Source organism: Panulirus ornatus, chromosome 50 (assembly GCF_036320965.1).
Source record: "Panulirus ornatus isolate Po-2019 chromosome 50, ASM3632096v1, whole genome shotgun sequence".
In the NCBI taxonomy this organism is placed as follows: Eukaryota; Metazoa; Arthropoda; class Malacostraca; order Decapoda; family Palinuridae; genus Panulirus; species Panulirus ornatus.
This window is the reverse complement of record NC_092273.1, coordinates 7742566-7765854: the sequence shown is the minus strand read 5'-3', so window position 1 is coordinate 7765854 and position 23289 is coordinate 7742566. Positions and strand designations below refer to the sequence as shown.

The following is a 23289-nucleotide window of genomic DNA, read 5'->3' as shown; positions in this document are numbered from 1 at the left end:
CCAGATTTGCCTCGTCCTCCAAACCTGCGCTCACAAGTGCACCGTCCTTTCTATGCCTGCAGCCTTCACTAGTGCCCTGTCTTCTATGCCTAGATCACCACCCCACCCCTCCAGTGCACCGTCTTCTGTACCCACACCACAGTTGCGCCATCTTCCCCATGTCTATACCATCCATCCACCCCACAAGTTCGCCTTCTTCCCCATGGCTGCATCACTCAGCTAACCGCCCAGCAAGTGACCCATGTAAATAGGATCGACTTGGAGCTGCATATGTACCATGAGAAACCAGTTCACCGTAATAGGGTTATAGTATTTGAAAAGTTGTATAATTAATTTCACATGTATATTAAGTACTTTGATATTATCCGAATATATTAACTCGGGATCACCGCCGTCGCTTGACGGAGGCGTGGGCGTATTCCGACATGAGAGGGAGCTTTCCTTTCTGGTTCGGCCAGTTCCGGACCACTCGAGACCAGCTTAACCTGTGCCGTCAGGTCGTCTGTTGAAGGTTGCAGCTCGTGTCATTGGTTCTCTGTGTGCCATTTTACGACGAGTTAAAGGACACAAGATTACCTCATTGCCGATATATTGTTTATATGTTAATCTGTAATTATAGGATACTTTATTGAACAACACAATCAAGAATTTCGTGACCCAGTTTTTGCCTATTTCACATCGTCCTCGTTTTCATATGCATAAGTTGGAAATACAAGCGGGCACACAGCAGCTTTAGCTCATAATTTTTATGGAATTTCAAATGTTAATCGGTAATCCTCTTAACTTTAATATTCGAGGTCGGGGGAATAAACTGAAACTATGTTGTACATGAAATTGATGTAGATGCTACTTCCGTATCTGTGGCGCTTGATGTTTCCCTTTGTTACCGTCGGAACCCACAGTTTACATCTTTGCATAACTTCGAAGACACGTCTTTCTCACGCTTTTGTGAAAATCGTTAATGGCTGTCATTGGAGGGTGTTTATGACTCCCTCCGTCATAAATTTAGTCTGCACTGCTCACCAGTCATTTGGAGTGTTTCCATAAAATCTCGCTGCGTCGTGAGGGCGCTGTGTTGTGGCGCGTTTTTTCGTCGAGATGAAACGCGAGTCGTTAGAAATCCCACAGGGATTAAAAGTAAGCCAAGGCTAACTCATCCTTCGTGATTGGGAGCTTAATTACGGTTCAGAAATCATGTTCTTCAATTTCAACATTAATGCTGTTTAATGTATATCTTTGGTCGATGGCGGCCCGCTAGAGATTTGCCCGCCTTCAGCTTTCAAATTTGAATGTACCATCGTATAGATTCTTAAACCTTTTCGCTCTAAAACGAAGTATTTCGTTTCCTACAGTCGCAATCACAGCCAGATGCTGTAATGCCCGCAGGTCTTGCACACTCTTACGCTCCAGTTTCATGTGTTAATTCCAGCTAGCACAAACAACATTTGTGGATAAGATTGTCATTTTTTTTTCTAATGAGTAAGTTTGACCATGTGGACGTTGATGCCCAGACTACCACTAACAGTTTATCCAATGGGAACTGGATCGCCGTAACTTCCTTAAGGACTGGCCATTGATATATAAATTGCAACCTATTGCAACTTAGAACTTTCACATTGCCACTTGTGGTCTCCGCTGTTAATATAGCAATGCGAACATCATGAAAGTGGTCATATTATGGTCGCATTATTGTGCTAACATGAATATATAGGCTGACTGCATGTGTGCTGATTAATGTATAACTTTAGTAATTCGGACTTGAATCTGCGACGCATTATATGGGTTACACTGTATCACTTCGAAATATCGCGCGTGTGTGTTAGCACAGATGTTCGTAAATCTCGTTGGATTGTCTTACAAGCAAAGACGGTTCGTGCGGTTTCTTATTCCCTGCTGGCCTCACTCTTGTTTTTACGTTACCTTCAGTAGGTGAATGGATCCATTCTGTATACTATTCTGGAAAGGTAATATGGTGTTTATCCCTCTTCCCCTTCTTTATTTGGTGTGCGTTAATTAGTAAATGATAGCTTGGAATTATATTACCGAAGCTCAGAGGCGTAGAGCCATGGGCGCTCCTCGTCTAGAAGAAAAAGACCCAACGTTTTTCTATGTTAGGTGAGGTTGGGTTAGTATAGGAACGATTAGGTTAGGTGTGTATTCTAACCGAGCCTTACCTAATCAAGCTTAAGGACTTTGGAACGATGAATCTTCAGATGAAAAAAAAAAAAGTATTTGTAGCAGAGGAATAGAGTGGACCATCCTTTACGTAATGAGTATATATATTAAGGGTTTTCTTCATTGCTTATATATTGAAAGCGCTCGACCAGTTGAAGGTTCCGTCAAATTTGGTTAGTCTCTTCCCCTACCTACTAGGAAAATCTTGCCTGTGACGTCTCAGGGTAGGGTTCAGGACTGGCCGCTGGGCACAAGTGCATGTTGAGGTGCGCGCTCGGCCATCGACTCCAACCTGACCCGTTGGTTACGCCTGCCGCGCTTGACTGCGTCTTACCCGGACGAGAAGGCACTGGCAATTATCCAATTTAGTGGGCACCAGAATGACCCAGCGTGTCTTCGAATGGCTTTGAAAGTGTTTTACGTGGTGTTGTCGAAGGTGTCCCAAATTAGGTAGTACAGTCATCGATTGCACATTTGTAATGTTTATGTAAGCATTTTTTTTTTGGTTTTGAAATGTATCAGTGTTTTGAAGTTGGTCTTGCCTACACATTACAAATTACTTAATTTTTGTGTCAGTGACAGCTCAGTAAATGACAGTGAAGATGTACTCATTTTATTCAGTGTTTGTTATCGTTATCACATTTGCAATGTTTGGTTTTATCGTTTGAAAATACATGTGCAGAACAGCTGGCCAGATGCCCTGCAAGGTGTGTGTGTGTGTGTGTGTGTGTGTGTGTGTGTGTGTGTGTCAGCCGAGCATGTGCAACTCTAAGAATTGACTCGCTCTCTTGAGAAGCGGCTGTTCTTTCGCTTCTGTTATCCTCGGATATGACAGTTCTTTTCTCAAGAAATGTTCAGGAATTTGATAGCTATTTGGTAAAATATGGTGACTACGAATTTGTGCGCGCGCAGCACAGATGGTCTCTAGGATAAATTTCAGAATAACTGTTTTCATTTCACCTCATATACGTCTAGTGCTACACGGAACCGTTGTAACTCTTGCTCAAAATCCGTTAGATGAGATGTCAACGGGTGGTGATGGAACGCTTGGCCAGTGAGCGGAAGGGAAACTTTGCCCGTTGAGCCCTGGGGCTGGGTGGGAGGGAGAGGAGGTCATGGGAGGAGAGGCAGACAAAGGCTACATCCCTCCCGCACTCCCACGTACGGGGAGAGATGTGGGGGGAGAGAGAGGAAGCCCTCGTACCTTACTCATGGTAGTGCTGGCTTCTGTCCTGCTACGAGAACATTAGCATGATTTATATTGATGTAATAGGCTTTACTTTTGAAGTATTTCTTTCATACATAAGTGTACATAGAGAATTTATTGTGGTCAAGCAGATCAAAGCGTGGGGAGTTGTGGTTTTCACCATTCGAGTAGGAATCTGGGTCATATTAATTTCCTCCAACAGATAACCACTCCAGTGACCACCAGGTCTGTTATGTTCCTGACATCTGTTCATCTACTTCCATGTGCATGTTGTCATCCACCAGATAATCTCGTCACACTTCTGTTACTTCTGTTACCGCTTTTTGAACATAATCTACTGCATTTTAGTTGGAAGTCCATTAAGCCGTTCCCACTGTAACTAGTGGAAAGTGTGAAGTGGGGAAAACGTTATTTATCATCGGGATTATGGAAGGAAATAACTCGAAAATGCTTCTGTGTCCATCTTTTAAGAGAGAAGACGTCAACACCAGCACTGTTACCACTCCGGACTTTAAGACCAGCACTGTTATCACTTCATACATCAGGACCAGCATTGGAGCTAGATACGGGGGGTGGCCAGGGTAAAACTGTGGTCTTGGATCGAGTTAGAAGAGCGGCCAGGGTAAAGCTGTGGTCCTAGAACGAGGTAGAGGAGCGGCCAGAGTAAAGCTGTGGTCCTGCGTAGCTCAAGTGCCGGCTGGCCGCCGCGGTGCGCTTGTAAGGATTGATGATGCTACATTGTGTGCACACACTGACTGATTGTGAATTACATGTACTGTGGATCTTGTGAGTGTATGAGTGTATGATACATAGGTGTTAATGATTTACATGAATTGATTGGTTAGAGTAATTTGTTTAGTATTAGAGTAACTTGTTTAGCTAAGACCAGCATTGTGTAAGGTCATGATTGATAATTATATGGATAATGAGCGACGGCTCTCGTTCTTGACAACTACGTACATCAGGAGGGGTAAGGTAGCCACACGCATATGTCGGGCTCTGGGACACCCTGTAACATGGCGTAAACATCACGGTACCACAACAGTTGCCTTGCGCCCGTCAACTTCCCTGGCATGCTGGTAAAATTTTATGAACTAGGGTCTAATACAAATGTTGATATACAAATGTGTATTGTATTACTCAAGGGAGAATTAAACTTTAAGCTGTTTACAACCTTAACACTGAATGCACTGTTGGCTTGGGATTAATATGTTGCAGCCAAGATAACCACGTGTATGGTTGCGTGCTGAGGAGATAACGTAGCTGAGATGAAAGACAGCAAGGATGCAGGAAAAGGTCATGCGTAACAAAGCCTTTAGATTTCTAATGAAAGAATGAGCTCCATTTTAGATAAGAGATAAGGACTGATTGTATCTGATACCGTACCACATTGGTTAGTGAAGACACTAGATCACCGGGCAGAATTAAGTGGGAGATTCCTACTTGAAATAGGTTTGGGTTACCAATGACGTGTCGCAAGGTTTGGTCCCGTTACCAATTGCTCTTCTTAATCAACGTAAATGGCTTTCCTAAAGGACCTGGTTCATACGGGAATATGTTTGCGGGTGATGCCACGGTCATGATGGAAGTAAAAAGGGAGGATTGCATCAACTCGAGGGGACCGAGACCAGCTCTGAAACTTTGCGACCAGCCATACTGAAGAGCCTAGTAAGTGTGAAGCGAAATTTCTAGATCCTGCAAAGTAATTGAAATGCCGCAACGCGTCAGAAATTTAGCGCGAATGGGTGCGGGATATTTGAGCTTGTGGATCTTATGATAACATAATGAGGAGAAAGTTTGGAGCAGTGCCTGCATTACTGGCAAACGTAACTTTCAGGTTCAAGAATAGAATTAAGTTTAGGAAAATATATTCCGTGTACGTGAGACTTGAATTAAGAAGAATGGAGATATGCTTTTGAAAAATGTATTCTGTGAACGTGAGGTCTAAATTAAGAAGAATGGAGATATATTTTATGAAAATGTATTCCGTGAACGTGGTATATGAATTAAGATATGTTCTTTCTTCGTAGTTCATGGTATATTGATTATTTACATGATAATCTACATAATTTACATGGTACTCTAGAACTTGCATAAAGAAATAGAACTTGCATAAAGAAAAGAATAGACTAGTGTTTGTGTGTGAGGGGCGGGACAGCGAGAAGCTTGCGCATTTCCGGAGTACAGATAGATGGAGAAATTCTCACATACACACGGACCCATTTTGGGTCGGGTCTGCATGGGTTCGAATCTTGGGCGAGGTTGTCGGCCCACTATCAACCCTGGTGTTTCAACCTTTCCGTGAGACTGATTGATAGATGGGTACCTGGCTTAGGTAGTGTGTGGGTACCTGGCTTAGGTTGTGTGTGTGTGTGTGTGTGTGTGTGTGTGTGTGTGTGTGTGTGTGTGTGAGTACAAGAATAAAAACATGGTACATGTATACAAGGTTAAGAGACGGAGAAACATACACACGTACACGTGTAAATCTCTTTCCCCAGAACACACACACACACACACACACACACACACACACACACACACACACACTCACACACACACATACGTACATACATACACACCGCAGCAACTTCGTCGCTCCGGTATAGGGGTTGTCGGCATGTGATGTGTGAATGATTAACGCATCTCTAGTGACACCACAGAGTGGCCAGCAATGTTCCCTTAGCATCACCATTAGGGAGTGATGATTGTAAGACCTCAGGTGAGTATCACTCTCTCTTTGGCTTACAGATGATGGTAGACTTGCCCCCACACCGTTAATGTATGGGTAACAATCCAACGGGAAAGTGAAGGATGTCTTCCAGCTAGGAGCTGGGTGTGTGTGTGTGTATCGTCTCCTGTCTCGTATCCCTCTGGTGGTAGCCGCCAGCAACCTGAGGCTGTGTCAGAAGTCACGAGTGAGGTGGTCCTCCTCCAACACTTACATCCTCCTCCTCCTCCTCCACCTACCTCCTCCTCCTCCTCCTCCTCCTTCATGTCTTCGTTACTAATGGTGTAAGTTTGTACCGGCATGTGAATAAATAAACGCATACATATTAATAACATCATAGTTGATTCTTGTATGCCGATGGAGGCAATGAGCAGGTGCATGGACAGTACCAGTCAGTGGGAATTCCTGTATATAGCAGGGTTAGCTTGCAACTATTGATCCAGGTTCGTGTCTCCATCTAACACCCTCTTTGCTTTGACATTTTGAATATTTACAGTTTCTTCTTGAGAATTCATTTCTATGTAAACTATGCAAAGCGTATACATTACTTTTGGAGTAAAATCATGCCAGTTGTATTGAACAGTTTATTTATAGAGGGTAAAATTGCCACTCGTATATCATTCCAATATTTCTCGTTGACTGCGGCACCTACCTTGGCTTGGTAAGCCAGTCAGCGCGCTTGCAGGCAGCTGATTTTTCGCGGGAGAGGCGGTCGCATAGTCACATGATCTGTCCCCGTCAGGCTGTGTTGACCTCGGCGAGCCGGAGGCCCACGCCTGAGGTTCATCCCATCGTAGATTTAAAGGGGGGGAATATCTCGGTTGTTGTACTGAGTTGAGTGAGTGTTAGGACAATGTTCCTGCTGTGTATCTACGAGTTAAGGAAGCTTGTGCTATGGGCTTGGACGATCGGAGGATACGAAGAACCGGCGCCAGATACACCCCTGCGGCCAACTGTTCGCGAACTGAGGAAACGGTTTATTAGTGAGTATATTGTACAACTTTCATTGTTCGTCAGATATCCAATGCTGGCCAATGATTAGAATATCGCCAAATTATCTCTAAAACTCTGACAAAAACAGGTTTAGAGGGAAATAGTACTACGGAAAATCATCCGGAAATTGGGAAATGCGTTGGTAATTCGTGTGAGAGTATACATGATTTCAGGCTATAATAACATTAGGATTGATGGAAAAGTTTGCCGTTTGGCGTTCGGCAGTTTTTTGTTTCTTTTTTTTTTGCACTTAAGTTGCAAGTTAATGATGCGACCTTCAGGTTTGATTGGTACCATTGTCGTAAAGGGCAAACTGAACGGAGGGACACATCCATTAATGCGATCGCTTAGTGGTAGACCAACGTGTAAGTTAAGTCTGATACCCTAATCTATTACATCTTGTGCTCCTCAGGTATAACATAAAATCTCTGATCTGCCCACCTGTTGCTCTCACATCCTGGGCCTTCTCGCCAGCTGTGTTGTTTCAGGCCTGCCTCATCACTTGTCCTCATTCTTGACTTATGTTCCAAGAGACCTTTTAGGCTACGTTTTAGTCCTGTAACCTTAATTATCCTACTTCCATTTCCTGTTCAGTACAACGCTTGAGATTATATATATATATATGGAAATTACGGTGGGACATAGTTCAATTTCTTAGTCATTTATTTATTACTAAGAAAATGATATGCCGTGCTTTTGATTGACCAAGAAAATATTTACCGGACTGACAGTTTTGCTGTATCAACAAGTACCAGGAGGTGCATGTTGCTGTTGCTTTATGTGTTCTAGTGTGACTGTCGTTGGTATCATCTACAGAGAAGTGAGGTGACAGTTTCTACGATTTCAGAGGTTTTGTTTATAGATTTTCCGCGAACTATGATGAGGTGGAACTGACCAGGGTGTTTGCCGTACCGGGAGATGCTTTGAACCCGAGCCAAGGAACCAGAGGGGCAACGGGACAGCGCGACAGGTGTGTTTTTCTGGGCTAGGCTTTCGCCGGGTTTGACACATCGTATGGGTGGTGTTGCCTGTTGTCATGATGATGAATGGGAGGAGATGTAACGATTTATATTCATTTATAGATTTTTTTTCTGGTTTTGTGACTGATGGTTTGATTGTGGTTGAGGAGTGTTAAAAACACTAGATTAATGGGTTGGTGTCACTGGGTAAGCGTGCTCATCAGGACCCAACTTCTTTTGAGATTTCCTCTTCACTGCGGTTGTATATATCAAACAGTAAGAGATAGTTGTGAATAGATAATGTCTTAGAGGAAAACTTTTATACTTTAACCATGGTCATCTTCGTGATGTCAGTTTTGAATGTTTCTTTAGCAAGTCAAATGCATAACCGTTCCTCGCGGGGCGAGTTAGGCTGCTCGACCGACTTCAAACTGCAGTTAGTTTCTCTTGTGTGGCGAGAATTGGTGACCTAACCTCATTTACCAAGTTTATAAAGTGTGCCGTTATGTTAACTTTGGCGAAGTTTATGTCACAGAGACTGGGTTCGGACTGTGCAGTAACTGGTTGGTGGGGTTGATTTTCTGCCCAATGGCGTTTACTCAAATTTCATATGAGGTTTGCCGTATGGCCAACATAAGAACCCTGACCATATAGCAAGAATGCGGCTTGTTTGATAAAAAAAAAAAAAAAAAACCGGTAGAATATTTAGTGTATTTATTTTCTTGCGATTTTTTTTAGTGGCTCAGAATGATATGTAAAAGCACAATAGTATTAGTTATATTAAACTCAATTCTATCATCCTGGCAACTGTCTAAAGTCCCATAACGCGTATACACTGGTGAATGATGGCTAGTGTATATTTGACAGATAAAGGTACGCTATCAGTATTCCACACTTGAATGTAGTACATCATCTCATATTCATGGTGAACTTCTGGGATTTGTTTATCTCTTTTTTTTCTGAAGCCTCAAAATTGCAGTAATTGTTATGGTAGTGTGGTAAATGTCCCGAGCGCAGTGATAGTCAATGATTTATTCCTCCAATTGTGGTGTAGGTATTAGTGCGATTCATAGGCTATTAATTGTAGAGTATACGAAAAACGCCAACCCCCCTCATCTCCCTTGCTGAATTATGTTGACACAGTGTATGGGTAAGAAAACATTAATCGTTACAACACCGAATACCCGGGTCCATTCTGACGCCTATGTGTGATAAGTTAGATGTAGTTCGATGCCTTACAAATCTTAATAAGTTCTGAGGGACAAGCGTTGTGCAAAAGTTATCGTTAACTTACGCGTATTCATCGCTCTGTAAGGTTTGTAAGATCAGGTTTAAGTAATGCGTAACGCATTGTAAAAATCAGGGTGGGTTTTGCTGTTTTTCCTAACATGAGTGGAACATGCTTTTGTCCATGCTATGACCTACTTTGCAAAAGATAAATACATATGTATGTAATCTTCTTCAGTGTAGTGTAAAATAGAAAAAATAAGATGTATATTAACAAGGGTTTCGGTATAGTTAACACGAGGTTACGACTCTTGGGTATGGCGTGACCAGGTGCAAGGCCGTGCCAAAGTACCCAAGGATCGTGTGCATTGCATTAGAAAAATACAAGAGGTAGTGGATATGAGTGAATAAGTGGTCTGATGATGTTGTGGTAGAACTTGTGTTATGGTGGCTAACCTGTGCTATCATTATTGATGCTGTTGTAGTCCTTGTGGTGTGTTACATAGCCTTTGATATCATTACTGGCGTTGTGGTAGTACCTGTTGTTTGATGGATAACGTCTACTGTCATTACAGGTGTTGTGGTCGTATTAGTGATATGGTAGATTAACAATTTTATTATTGTTGCTCCACGGTGAAAACTTAATTTTTGCTCCTTACGTGGGTATGCGTGGAGGTCAGAGTCTAGAAGTATATTTGTAACATTGATTTTCAGATTTTTGTCGTGGTAGATTATTAAAAAAAAAAAGCACATTCGGCCGAACCGTTTCCTTACACTGTTAAGACACAAATGCACCGTGCACTTGTTTGTCCCTTAACACACGTTGAGATTAATATCTTTCAGGTAGATAAGAGAAAATGCTGCTTGTGATATTGCCAATGCAGATGTCGAGCAAAACCGGTTTGACACCAGCACCACGAGTGCCACCATCACACTTGCCAACTTCACTATCACCAGTACCATTACTTCCATCACCTGTATCACCAACACCACCACTATCACCAGTACCACCACCACAACCATCACCACTACCACCATCAACAGTTTTTGTTACTGACTGGACCTTACTGATCTTGGATAGCGCCTGGGCAGGGACTAGCTGATGAGTTAATAAGGTGAAGCAACAACGAGAATATGGAGACGGATGATGTTGGTGTTCAGTATGTTGGGTGAGGTAAAAGGAACAGGAGGTTGAAACCGAGGTCGGTTGTGTGAGTGAAAATACAGTTACAGTGAAGGGCAGTGGGTAACTGGGTAACAAAAAGTAGGAAACTTACAGCATACAATGGGGAGGGAATTGCCCTCGGTGATCGAGGTGATGCAGCTGGTCCCGCGCTTGAAAGTCCGCCTCTACAAGCTTTCTAATGACCGTAGTTGTATGTGTGTGTGTGTGTGTGTGTGTGTGTGTGTGCAATAATGGTGTACGTATTATACGTATGAAAGTTGATTAGAAAGCCAGAGGTGGCATTTACCGTGTCAGTGGGTGGATGGGTAAGTTTGACTCCATGGGGTTCGCACGTAGTGTGACTTGTTAGCCCAACGGTTTAGTTCAAAATGATTGTATAGTAGAACATACATGCGTTCAGACTGCCAGATTTTAGCGAGCGAATATTTGCCTTGGAAATCAGAAGTCAACATGACACTCTTAATGAAAATGTGGTGATTGTATTTGCTCATAGATTTCAATAAAATGGCATTGCTGGCCGACCTTTAGAGTTACAGAAAAAAGAATTATTATTGTGAGCTTTTGGGGTTTTTACTGAATGCTTGCCTCTTCGTTCCTCGAATAAACCTGCAAAAGTTATGCTTGTTTTGCGAAATGTTTTACTGCTTAGGAGCTTCAGTTGTGGGAAACGGAGGGGCTGGTGGGGATAAAGTGGGTGGCGGCTGGAATAATGGTTTTATCCCCGGCTCTTTGTCTTCGGTGGGTGGCGTGCGTCACCCAGGGCGTACTGCCTCACACCGGGGATACGCTGCCTGTACAGGAAATGTTGCAGACTTACCCCTCTATGAGAACGGCGATATATATTCATTTTCATGTTAGGTAGGGAAGTAATTGGGTTTGTTGCCTGTGAAAGCCAAGATAGAGGCTGCATTGCAGCAGGAACGCTCGGAAGCTATAGGACTGAAGAATATCAGATCACATAAAGTTTTTCTGTGGCAGGATTGAATCATCTTAACCCAGCCCATAAAGACACTGGTGGGCGAATATTAGGTGTTGTGAATATCAGATAGAGCTGTTGTTACGACAGAGACTGAGTTGAGTGAGAGTGGCATGTTAGAAAGAGATAGGCATTTTGCTGGATTAAAAGTGATTTATGTTATCAGGTTGAATAGGAACAGGTCTTGGGTAGTTAAATGCTTCAACCTTAAGTTCTCGTCTTATGCAGAAACAGAACACCCCCATCGCCCTTGAAAATAAGGCTTTATGTTTTTCGTGCATGTTTTTATTCATTACGTGAAGGGAGGGCGGCGGTGTCGGGCACGAAGGTGGGATTCCCTGAGCGAGGTGAGGAAACGAGAGCTTGGCGTGCGCCTGCGGCGTTAGCATACCTTTTTTTTTTTTTTTTTCCTCCTTCAGGCTCTCACCCCTCCTGATCCGCTGCCATTTATGTCTTCCTTTTCCTTATTCCCTTTTTTTTTCAACTTTGTCAGCATTGACTTCCATCGTTAGGTCTTCTAACTTGTAGGTTTCGAAACTTGGCCATGAAGCTAAATCTCAGTTCTTCCCTTTATCTAGTCTCTGATTATCCAGGTATCCTTCCGTGTTAGGCACCTGAGAGGGAATGCGTAGGGTCGTGGATGGTGCGTGTATGAGGGGTTTATCTGACGAACTGGGGCGGGTGCCTGCGGGCGTTGGCTGGGTGGTGGGTGGAGACATCGCCAGAGTTTTCATCAACAGTGCTGACTTTTCCCCGCTTGTCAGAGGATTCTTGCTTTACACACAGCATGATAGGGTTATATGAATACCCCTTCTCTCATTCTCAGATGAATAGAATATACATGAATATTTTCATTACACAAATAAATGTTTTGTGTTATGATGTCATGCCATGCAGTCTAGTGACGAACGGTTTGCATGCACTGGACTCGAGAAAGAATTTCTTTGTTTCAAATATTGAAAATAACATAGGAAATATAACAAAATTTAATTTAGGTATGATAAAGGCAAACTGGATTACTTGCAAGCTGTTCGTTATTTTTTTTCTCCGTGGTGGCACTTAAGGTTGGTATAATGAGACAGGTGGCCGGCCATCTTTTGGCGATCAAGTAATTGATTTACAAGGCTTTATTTTTCTAAATAAGCATAGGACAAGTGGAGCTCATGTGACGTTACCGTGAGAATACACAAGCCACGCGTGGATATTGACCGTTTTCTGCGAACTCCATTGTATTAGGTTTGCCTTACTTTGATTTTTTCATTCCATCCTGTAGGCGTCACCGCTGCAAACGATATAGAGTTCTTAAAGGGTCCAGGATGTGGGTCACAATGGCTAAATTAAGCAAATACAGATGATTTGTGCTAAAATAGTAATTTACTGAATGGAATTATAACTTTGTAAAACGTATACTTGTACGTGGGTTGGATAGTCGGTGTCTGAGTTTTGAAAATTGAAGTAAATTGCCGTATAAGTTGGTGTCGGTATCAGTAATTTTTTTTTCCATTATGGCGGTAGAAAAGGGGGAGTTGACTCCCAACGCCTCTTGGAAGTTATAACCTACATTTTGATGTAGGTTCGGATAAATCCACCGAAAGATTCTTAGGAAATCACGTTTCACATTTTATGTAACATTTATTTCGTATTAAACTCAGTTGTACAGGTATTCGTTAGACAGTGTGACATATATAGTCCTCGTAGAGACTATATTGCGTGAATGGATTAGGGACACTTGGACTGGTTTGGCTGCTGGGGTAATAACCCTCAAATTATTCTTGTGAACTCTCACAATAGTCCTGCGAAGCCTTGAACCACAGCCAGGGGACGACCCGTGGGAACCACTGTCTCGTTTAACCCCGGGGAAACCTTGGAGACCTTAGAATCGATGTTTGAACGCTCAGGGCTTCCAGTGGTAGTAAACAATCCCCGCCGGTCGGCAGCGCCTGCCAAGGCGGCTGCCGCTGAGTCACATGGGAGGGAAGGTTCGTGCTTGCGGAGCCTCCCTCTGTGCCGGAAAGTTGGTATTTGCCACCAAGGGGTTGATGCACGGGTCCATCCTGCTGGGAAGAATTTAGCTGTTCTTTCCTTCAAGGTTTTGTAAAGGCTGCCAGAAGGAAATCAAGTGGTACAGACGGAAGAATGACTCGTCGGACTGATGGTTGGACGAAAAAGTTAATGGTGAAGATGGGTGATTGTTCTGGCTCTCGTTGCTGGTTTCTTCTTAGCCACAGTTGTCTGAACTTGTAGGTAAAACAGCTTAATAGTAGGAGTATTTCTGCTTTTGAAAATCGAAGAGTGGATATATGAATGAGAGTAGGGGAAATAAAGATAGATAAGACCCTTTACGTCGGCTATGACCCTTAGGTTTGATGATTTGCCCATTGATTTGGCCCTAAAGGGTCACGTCAAAGACTAGGCCGTTATCTTCAAGAGTCGAAACGTCATGCTCAAGGAGCTTAGGGGGTGTTCGCAATATGTCGTGTCAGTTGGTCGTTGTTTTTATGATTACCGGTGCTCATGATATTTTCCTCTCGTGAGGACAGCGACCTTGTCATTATAACATGACCTGAGGTCCATAAACTGCGATGACCCTGCGTAATGATAGGTTGTGGCAGTAGCCAATCCTGAACCAAGAGTGTGTGTTTGGGTGGGGAGGTTGATACCCTTCGTCTTGCACGAATTAGAAAAAAATCTACGCTGTATTGACTTCAATTAGGAGCACTTCTACCCTTCTTCCAGTAATAGCTAAATTCTCGAGGAGCACTCCTACCATTCTTCCACTGATAGCTAAATGCTCGTGGTGTCTAAGGAGGACAAGAGAATTTTGAGGCAGCCTCGACCTGGTTGTTATTATGTGGACAGATATTTTCTCGTCCTGAACTTTGTGAACAATGTGGAAATGTATACACCCACTCATGCTTGATGATAGGGGGAGAGGGCAAACTAGCCAGCTTTTTTAAGACTTATTATGTATCGGTCATGTACCTTACTGGGGAGTAAGTTGGCCACCTCTTTGATGAACTGTTATAATCATACAGCTTAGTAAGGCCTCATTATGCCGTGCACGCAAATGGAAAGGAAAACAAGACATTCGGACTCAAAGTGGAGCCTGTATTTATGGCTTGCGGTATATCTCCTCCGGGAGGTGGTGGTCGTCCTGAAAGTGATCTCTCCAAACGTACTCGTGCGTCCTCTGGGGTCGTCAGGTCATAGGCTAGGCCATCCAAGGATAATGGCGACGTGTTCAAGGGATTTACGGACGAGAGAGAGAGAGAGAGAGAGAGAGAGAGAGAGAGAGAGAGAGAGAGAGAGAGAGAGAGAGAGAGAGAGAGAGCTTTGTTTTGCTTCTAAGTACATTTATGGTACAACACTTACGATTTCCAATAAATTTCCACTTTTACAAACGATCTACCCATCCTGAGGATAAAGATAATCTCATATAACCAATCAAATAACTTGTTACTCGAACCTTCTCAGACCAACACGGCCAGGTAGCCTAGCTTAGCAGACATCTCCGTGCTGGGCAGACTTCCAGACTTTCACTAGTTAGGCTAAGGGGTCGCGCAGTTAGCGGAATTCCATATCCCCAGTCAGGGCCACTCCAAGGTCACATATCCCGGGTTTGTGGTGTCCCATGATACACTAACACATCTCGTTGCGAAGTCCCTGAGTTACTGCGAAGGGATGGCTTTAACGTACTCACAGTTTGACTAACTCTTGAACTGCTTCTTCACACTTTAGATAAGGTCGTTGACTCACCAGTCTCTCTCTCTCTCTCTCTCTCTCTCTCTCTCTCTCTCTCTCTCTCTCTCTCTCTCTCTCATGTGTAATGGAAGGGGCGCCCTCACCATCAACTGCTTAGGGGGTAGCAAATTCCAGAACACTCCGACGAGTATCTTGCGTTGCCAGACGGGAGATGATTTAGACCCCCATTGTGAGTTAAGGTTCTGTCAGGGTAGTGTGCTCCGCAGTACATTGCCGGTGAGGGCTACAGATGATAGCATAGATCTGTACCGGTTAGGATGGCAGCCATGTCTTGCGATGATCGCTTTACGTTGGAAAATACTGACGAAAACAGCGGTATGAGGATCGTGGGCATCGTTCCAATAGTGAAAAAATGGTTCTTTGTTACTCGCACTACAGACTTCGATTAAAATCAGAAATCAATATCGGTTTTAACCAACTGTAGTTCAATTTATTTTTCGTATTTTGAATAATAATAAGAGACAATCATATGTCATTTCATGCTAAATTGTCTCATTCCATTAACTAATAGAATTTATATTGTTGCGAAGTGAATTGTGAAACGCCGTGAATATGAATTGGTTCAGGCATGAATTTGATGGGATGTAATCTGCTATTATTGCAAGGAAAATCGAAGTGTAATTGCGATTATTGTACAGTGTAGCCGATTACTTTGATTACTTTCTAGACAAACAGAAGCCTTACACAATGTTACCTTTAGATTAGACCAATTTTCTTTACGTCATGAAGATTTGATTTAGTTACAATACGCAACAAAACCTTGTTGCAACAAACGCTTTTTTGGTAACCCTACTGGGGATGGGGTAGTATCACCATTTATGGAACATAGAAAGCTTCACCCAGGCCTTAGGGGTTTCCCTCGCTTTCTTTCTGCGTGGGTGAAAGTTTTATGCCCCTGGCTTGCCTTTTCCTGCCAATCCAGCTTCATTCGGTGAATTAATAATCCAAAGTCGCTCTTATTTTTCATAATGGTGACAGCTTTAGGTGTTGAAAGTATGCAGCAGAAGTATGAACGATTTTGTAGAGATATTTCCGCATTCATCTTGTTTTGAGTCATCAAAACTACAAACCAGCAACGTGCCATGATGCAGGTTTTGATGTTTTGTTAACTGGATCTCTCATAAATATAGTGATGACTTTCAGACCTGTAGTGGCGCCGCCCTCGTCTCTCGCCATCTGTCCAGCCTAACAGCTTACCCTACGGTAGCGTTGGTGTCATATTTTACAAGATATTGTTCTACACGTTAGCGGGATGAGCCTATCAGCCTAGGGATCCCACTTCCTTCGTAGTAATGGTAGGTAATTCAGGGCCTGGGGCAAGGGCAGGTACCTCCTCCAGCTTTGGGATGGGAGAGAGAAGGGCAGCATTAATTAGCGGGGCCTGGTGTGGATGGGTGGCAGCTTTGCTGTTGGCTGTGTCAGCTTAGTAATAGTAACTCTTATCTAAATGAGCTTTCCATAGCCAGTTTACCTCTTTATCGATATCGATAGTGCACATTTATTAGTACGTTCTGACCCATTATTATGTGTATCAATTTGTAAATTTCATTATTATTGTGGTTTCAAGAGTGAAAACAAGACTCCTTTACCTCGCGGAGTTAAGAAGTGATATTTGTGACTTACATTGATAGGCGAGGGTTTGACTAGTTACCATCGAGGAAACTTCAAGTTAAGATAGGTTGTGGGTGATCCTCGACCTGCACACAACGGGAGGAGGCGTCCTCAGCCAAGCTTCGCACAACCATCCCTCAGCCCACTGTATTTAACCATCCGTTGATGGCAGTCCTGGGACTCATCTGTAGCTTTGTGGCGTCGTGTCGCCCAAGGTAATTCCACCGGTAGAAAATTCCATTCACATGGAGTAACTGGTACGGTGACGTTAGACTGTTTAAAGTTTTAGTATGTTGCCGTAGGTACACGAGAGGCTTGTTTTAGCTCGTTGACTTGCGATATAATCTCCCCCTAAGTGACTGGTTAGATTAACTAGTCAAGGAATGAATAGTATCAGGGTTATCTTTGAGGCCGTGACACCTGAGAGAGAGACGCTTGACGTGGGTTGACTGGGTCCGTCTATCCAAGACACATGATCGTGTTTCCTCACACGCAACCTTCGTGCTGTAGCAGACCCACAGACGGAAGGTCGGGCGGGGGGCGGGAGCAGACCACAGACGAAGGCCCGGGTTAGAGGACGACCCTGCGTTGATATGTACGTTTCAAGTATTTGATATGGACTAAAAAATCATAGCCTAATCTTTATTCTCTCTCTCTCTCTCTCTCTCTCTCTCTCTCTCTCTCTCTCTCTCTCTCTCTCTCTCTCTCTCTCTCTCTATGTATATTTATATATATATATATATATATATATATATATATATATATATATATATATATATATATATACAGTCCAGCGAGGGGGGTGGGAGTGTTTCTTACAGGAATTACCACACTGTCTTCTCTAGTTGAAGTTGATGTTGGGGCGTTAGTGGTGGGTCATAAAGCCCTGAAGACGTTACCACGCCCTGTGTCACGGGGAGGTCATGGAGGGCGTGACCCGGCTGGCTTAAAGACGGGGATATGGGTTCTCAGGCCGCTCAGGTGTTGGGTTTCTCCTAGTTATACTAGTATTCTGGCATGGACACGATAACATCGACCACACATCTACAAAGTATAGGGTAATGGTTTTGTGTTGAAAGTAGACCAGGATGTGAAAGCCGAGTTGATATAATGAAAGTTTCGTTAACTCGTATTTAAGTATAAGAATTACAAGAGAATGGTCAGTACAGCTATTGCTTGATCTAAGCAGCTATTTTAAAGCTAAATTAGTATTATTTCACTCGTAGCATTGGATATAGACTCGTATGGGGGGATTTTGTTTTCCTATGAGCAGGACTGTTAACATACGGAATGATATACCAGTTAGTTATGAACAGTAGCATAGATACGTTCTAAGAATAAACTTAACAATGGTCTGCGACTGTCATTATTTGCGCTTTTTTAGTTGCATAATAAGGATACAGTTATTTCTTCACGTTATATATATATATATATATATATATATATATATATATATATATATATATATATATATATATATATTTACTTCTGGTGCATTTAACTATCCTGTTCTCGCAAACAGCCTCGAAAGGACCAAATGGGGTGTTGCTGTCTGTATGCCTTTGTATGGCCAAACCTTTTTGAAATATCATGCTGATACGATGAATAGTTGTCAGAGATGGATGGAGGTCGCTCGATGCGTGGCTAAGACCTCTCCCTGGTTCAAGACCAGCGGTTCCCAAGGATGACCTCGCGTCCCGGTCATATCGGTAGTATAGACGTGAAATTCATTCGTATATTGGAATATCCATTCCACCGAGACCTCCATCACCACCACTCGCATTTACCATGTACCATTAAAGGCTCCTGGAGACCCAGTGAATGTTCAACGGTTTAGTGAGGGAGTTGGGCGGCAGGGAAGAAGGATGGAGGGCGGTGAGGGTGGGAAGGGTGGCGTCGTGAGGTAGTCCTAAGCTTGAGGCCGCGCCTCGGGCCCCCATGTCACGGCCACAGCGGCGGGTATGCTAACGGCTGGGGGCCTTTGTCGTCGTAGGCATACCTGGAGATGCCTCGTCATCCAAGGCCAGGGTCAGATAAGAGGACGGTATAGCTGCCATATTTGCGTGTCTCGTTCACAGTTTGTTCCCTGGCAGTAAATGTTATAGTTAGAGAGGTGCATGTGACCCAAGAGAGAATTTTTACCAACGATCAGGAAACACTTCGTTGGAGTTGTTAGGGGACGCATCTTAAATCAGCTATGCAGAGTACAGTTTTTGCTTGCTCAAAGACCATCCGTTGCAAGGGACTTTGCGTGACGAAACCTCAGGAGTTACCATATTGATGATCTAGAATTGGGTAGTAAAACCACTGTTGAGCGCACGGTGCAGTGGTAGACGGTAGTAAAACCACTATTAACCGCACGGTGCAGTGGTAGTCTCCACAGTTTTAGATAAAGACTAAGACTAGCTTAAAGGACCTAGGTATTTAATGTAAAAAAAAAAAAAAAGGCTTCAGTATTTCTTATACAAAAAGGGAAGACTCAAATATTTTATATACATAAGGGAGGTTCTAGAAGGTTTTAGTATTTCTTATGCAAGAGGGAAAACTCAAGTATTTTATATGCAAAATGAATATTAGAGTGAATTGTATACCAAAGGGAAGACTCAGGTATTTTACCCACGGATGGAAAACTTAAGTATTATGTTTATAATACGAAATACAAGTACTTTATATTCAGAAGTTAATTCAATTATTTTATAAACAAAAGGGAAGGGAAAATAGGTACTAAAAAATATGATGATATAGATATAGGACCCTTCTAGGTATATACATACATCTCAAGTACGCGGAGATTTAGACGTAAATGGTATTACTCTGATATAGGTATACATTACAAATGTTACCCACACTAAACTATTAAGCTCACTGATAGTGTCATATAGGCAAAATAAGAGACTTGTTCAGAATGAAACTAGGCTAGTATCTTTGCATTCTGTACGTTGCACCCGGAAAATGTAAATGAAAAATATATATATTCCTTAGGTAGATAACCTCTTTTTAGGCCGATTGGAACATGTGTAACCTGGATGTTCAGTGCATGTATCTGTAAATGACCTCAAAGCTTGAATGTATGGACACAAGTCCAGTAATGTGGGGACAGCCTTTACCGAAGGCTCGTTCTCAGAAAATGTTATCATGCTTTCATAAACGCATTTTATTTCCTGAGGTAAAGGAAAATTTTTACCCGTATGAAACGTGAGATGCTTCTCACCTCCTTGTCCGTTAAAGTAATGATAATGATAACAATAATGATATTGTGTTTGGTACATGGATATGAATGTTGTTCGCTGTTGATGGATACGTTCGCTCATGATTTCTCTGAAAGGTTTCGCCTCCTTTACCTCCAAGAATTAAGGCGTCATTCTCTGGTTGGGTTCGTATCCTTCTCCTCTTACAAGCAGATCAAAAGTTTTATGCAGGTTAATCACGGTAATAAACCAGCTCACACGCTGTAGCGTGGGCAAATAGGTACAGTTGATCACTTTTATGTACCACCTCACTTTGCTGTACCGTGGGCAAATTGGTACAGGCAGTCACTTTTATGAACCAGTTCACATGCTGTGGGTTGGGTAAGTCGTTACAGGCGCTCGACGTGGGTTCTGCAAATACGGGAAAAGCAACGGGTTTTTCACTCGAGTTATGCAAATACAGGAAAAGCGACAAAGTTTTTTAACGGGTGTCGAGTGCGATGGCGGAGCCGTTCCCGTCGCTACGCCCATCATTATTAGAAGTCAGCGAGCCGGTGCTTCCTGTCTCGCTAGCCCTAGTCATCAAGATAATGCTCTATGGTTCATGCACATTCCCTGGGTAATCAGAGAGTGGATGTAATTTTAATGTTCCAGCCATCTCCTTGTCTTTCCTCTGCGAGTCTTTTTTTTTTCTATCGCGAAAGGAAGTTTGGTTAGGTTTTTCTTTAGTTTAGGATAGGTTAGATGGTTATTACGTTCGTTTTGGTCTGAGGATTTAAATATTTCAAAGAAACTAAGAAAAATATGCCACTTTCACATCATTGTGAAGAACCTGTAGCGCCACGGGAGACCCACTGTGTTGAAAACATAAGACCTTTGCACCACGGATCCCAAAGGTTGGGTAAGCTGATATGGATATGAATACAGAGGGTGATAAACGTTGGTAGTGGAGGGCGTTGATGAATCCCTACCATGATCCTTGACCCGCGCGTATTATGTACGGGAGGAGACAAGTGCTCAAGGTTGTAATTTTCTCTGATCCTACCTGACCTCTGATATTATCTGGCTTGCTCTCAGGTGGTCTTTAACCCCGGCGTTGGTTACTCACTGTGATGTTGCTCAGATTATCAGAACTCTATGTAATCTGTTTAAATTGGTCGCTGTACTTTTGCGTAAATTACAATTAGTTTTCAGCTGTTTTAATGCCTACCACGTACTCTACTGGTGAAATATCATGCATGATAATACGATATGGAGATGGATAAATAAACATCATTAGTTATTTTTTTTCCCCTTTTCGGTTACCATATTTGAATTACTTTTTTTTCAAGGCTATTTGAATTAGACATAATGTCGCCACATTCATGATTTTTCAGTATCTTTAGTAGTGTTGTCATAGAAATGATTGATATCCCATTGATAATCATTATCTTACTTTTAAGTATTTGGAATGGCAGCCATTTTAGGCCCTGCTTACGCGCTTAGCACACGAGTTCACAGTTGATGTATATCAAAGAAATGCGTTCTAATTTACTGGACTAAATTAGAAAATTGGATTTGTTACCATCCTTGCACGTACCGTTAAGTGCCAACTTAACCGACCGATCCTATGCATCTGTGCAAGACCAAGTTGACGGGAGTCTGATTTAGTGATGGGGCTTAATTGTATCATAATTTCACTGGTGTGCTATTATTCCGTGCTCCTGGCGATAATGCTTCATAAGTGATGGGAGGGATTTCCGTGCGGCGTGTCACTATCTGAAGAGAGAAAAAAAAAAAGTGGCACAAACTGCAGGCTGGCACGGCGATGGCTTCTTGCTATCGTACAAGTTATTATTCCTGGAGCACCTAGGTTAAAACCCTTGAGAAAGTGGCCTAACCTTTTGACTTGACCCATAAAGGGTAGGTTAATGTCTCGGGCCATCATGCCCGAGGGATGAATCGTCCTCAAACAATCCGGATTTCCCATCACAGAGCTTGGATGAGGAGCGTAATCCCATCAAGAGCCGGTAATCGGGTTCTGGGTGACCGGATTGCTGGCTGCCTGGAGTATCAGATTCAGTTGGTAGCGCGCAATTAACCGTGGATATATCAGCCGAAATCTAATCAACTGTAACTTTATTTCGTTTTCGTTATGATTCAGGTGTTAATCTCGGAAGCCAGGCATTACATGATACTTAAAAAGAAATGGGCCACAGCTGTAAAAGAAATAAGTAGGAAGGCGGTAAAAGTAATCTTAAGCTGTAGCGCGTATGTGGAAGCCTGGCTATTTAAATGGAGCGGGTTTTTCATGTCGGGAAGGACATGAGAAGGTGAAACAGGACCAAAGCTCAACTACGTTGTAGGGAAAGAACTCTCCAGAGCACAGCCTAACGGGAAAATATTGGAGGACAAACCAAATTTGATACTGGGTACTGATCTTTGTACACTGGTCATCTATTGCTGTTGCTACTCCTACAAGCACTGGTTGGGTGTGTACGAGCGTTCCGTGGTTGGGTGTGCCTGGAGTGTCATGCTGTCAGCTAGGACGACCTTGTATACGCACTTAACTGCCGTCGCCGCCGCCCGCCATCACCCTGGGCGGCACCAGCAGCTGGCGGCAGTAGTGTTGCAGCGGCAGGACCAGTGTGCCTTTGCTAACACGCCGTTCTGGTGTGGGTGCCACTTGGCGTATGGTGACCGTGTTGAGCAGCGGCACTTGGTGATGAAAGACGAGCGGACTTTGTGAAGTTGCGGTGAAATTTAATGAAAGGAATTTGGTTTAGTTTAGAAATCCACAACTCAAAACACCCGACTCGTAGTGGTTACATTTATGTACTCTTTAACCCCCGTGAACATCTCAGTACGATCATCATGCTTGTTGAGGGTTGTACTGACGTGTTCAAGGGGTTGACTGAACATTTATTCAGCAATATGGGCCAAAAAGTCAAGATGAAGGTGATAGAATCTTGAAATCGAGCGACGGAAGTGAGTCGAAATGTTCATGCTATGGTGATAAACATTTTGAAAATACGACTAGGTTGTGATGGAAAAGACCACAAGGGGATGTTAAATGAGAGAGGAAGAGGGTACTAAACACTGGAACTTGTGGTGTACTAGCGTAGCAATTGATGTTAAATGAGAGAGGAAGAGGATACTAAACACTGGAACCCGTGGTGTACTGGCGTAGCGATTACGGGTGTACTAGCGTAGCGATTACTGTGAAAATATGATTCTTTGTGGTCGATGGCTGTAAGTAACGAAGTAGCGATAGTACTTTGTTAATCTGCTGAAGTTG

The 23289-nt window shown here is 43.0% G+C and overlaps 1 protein-coding gene across 1 annotated transcript in view; it reads left to right on the top strand.

Moving 5' to 3' along the window:
• Positions 1-23289, top strand: part of LOC139764715 (uncharacterized) — a 98961-nt gene that overhangs the window by 31328 nt on the left and 44344 nt on the right. The window lies entirely within an intron of this gene.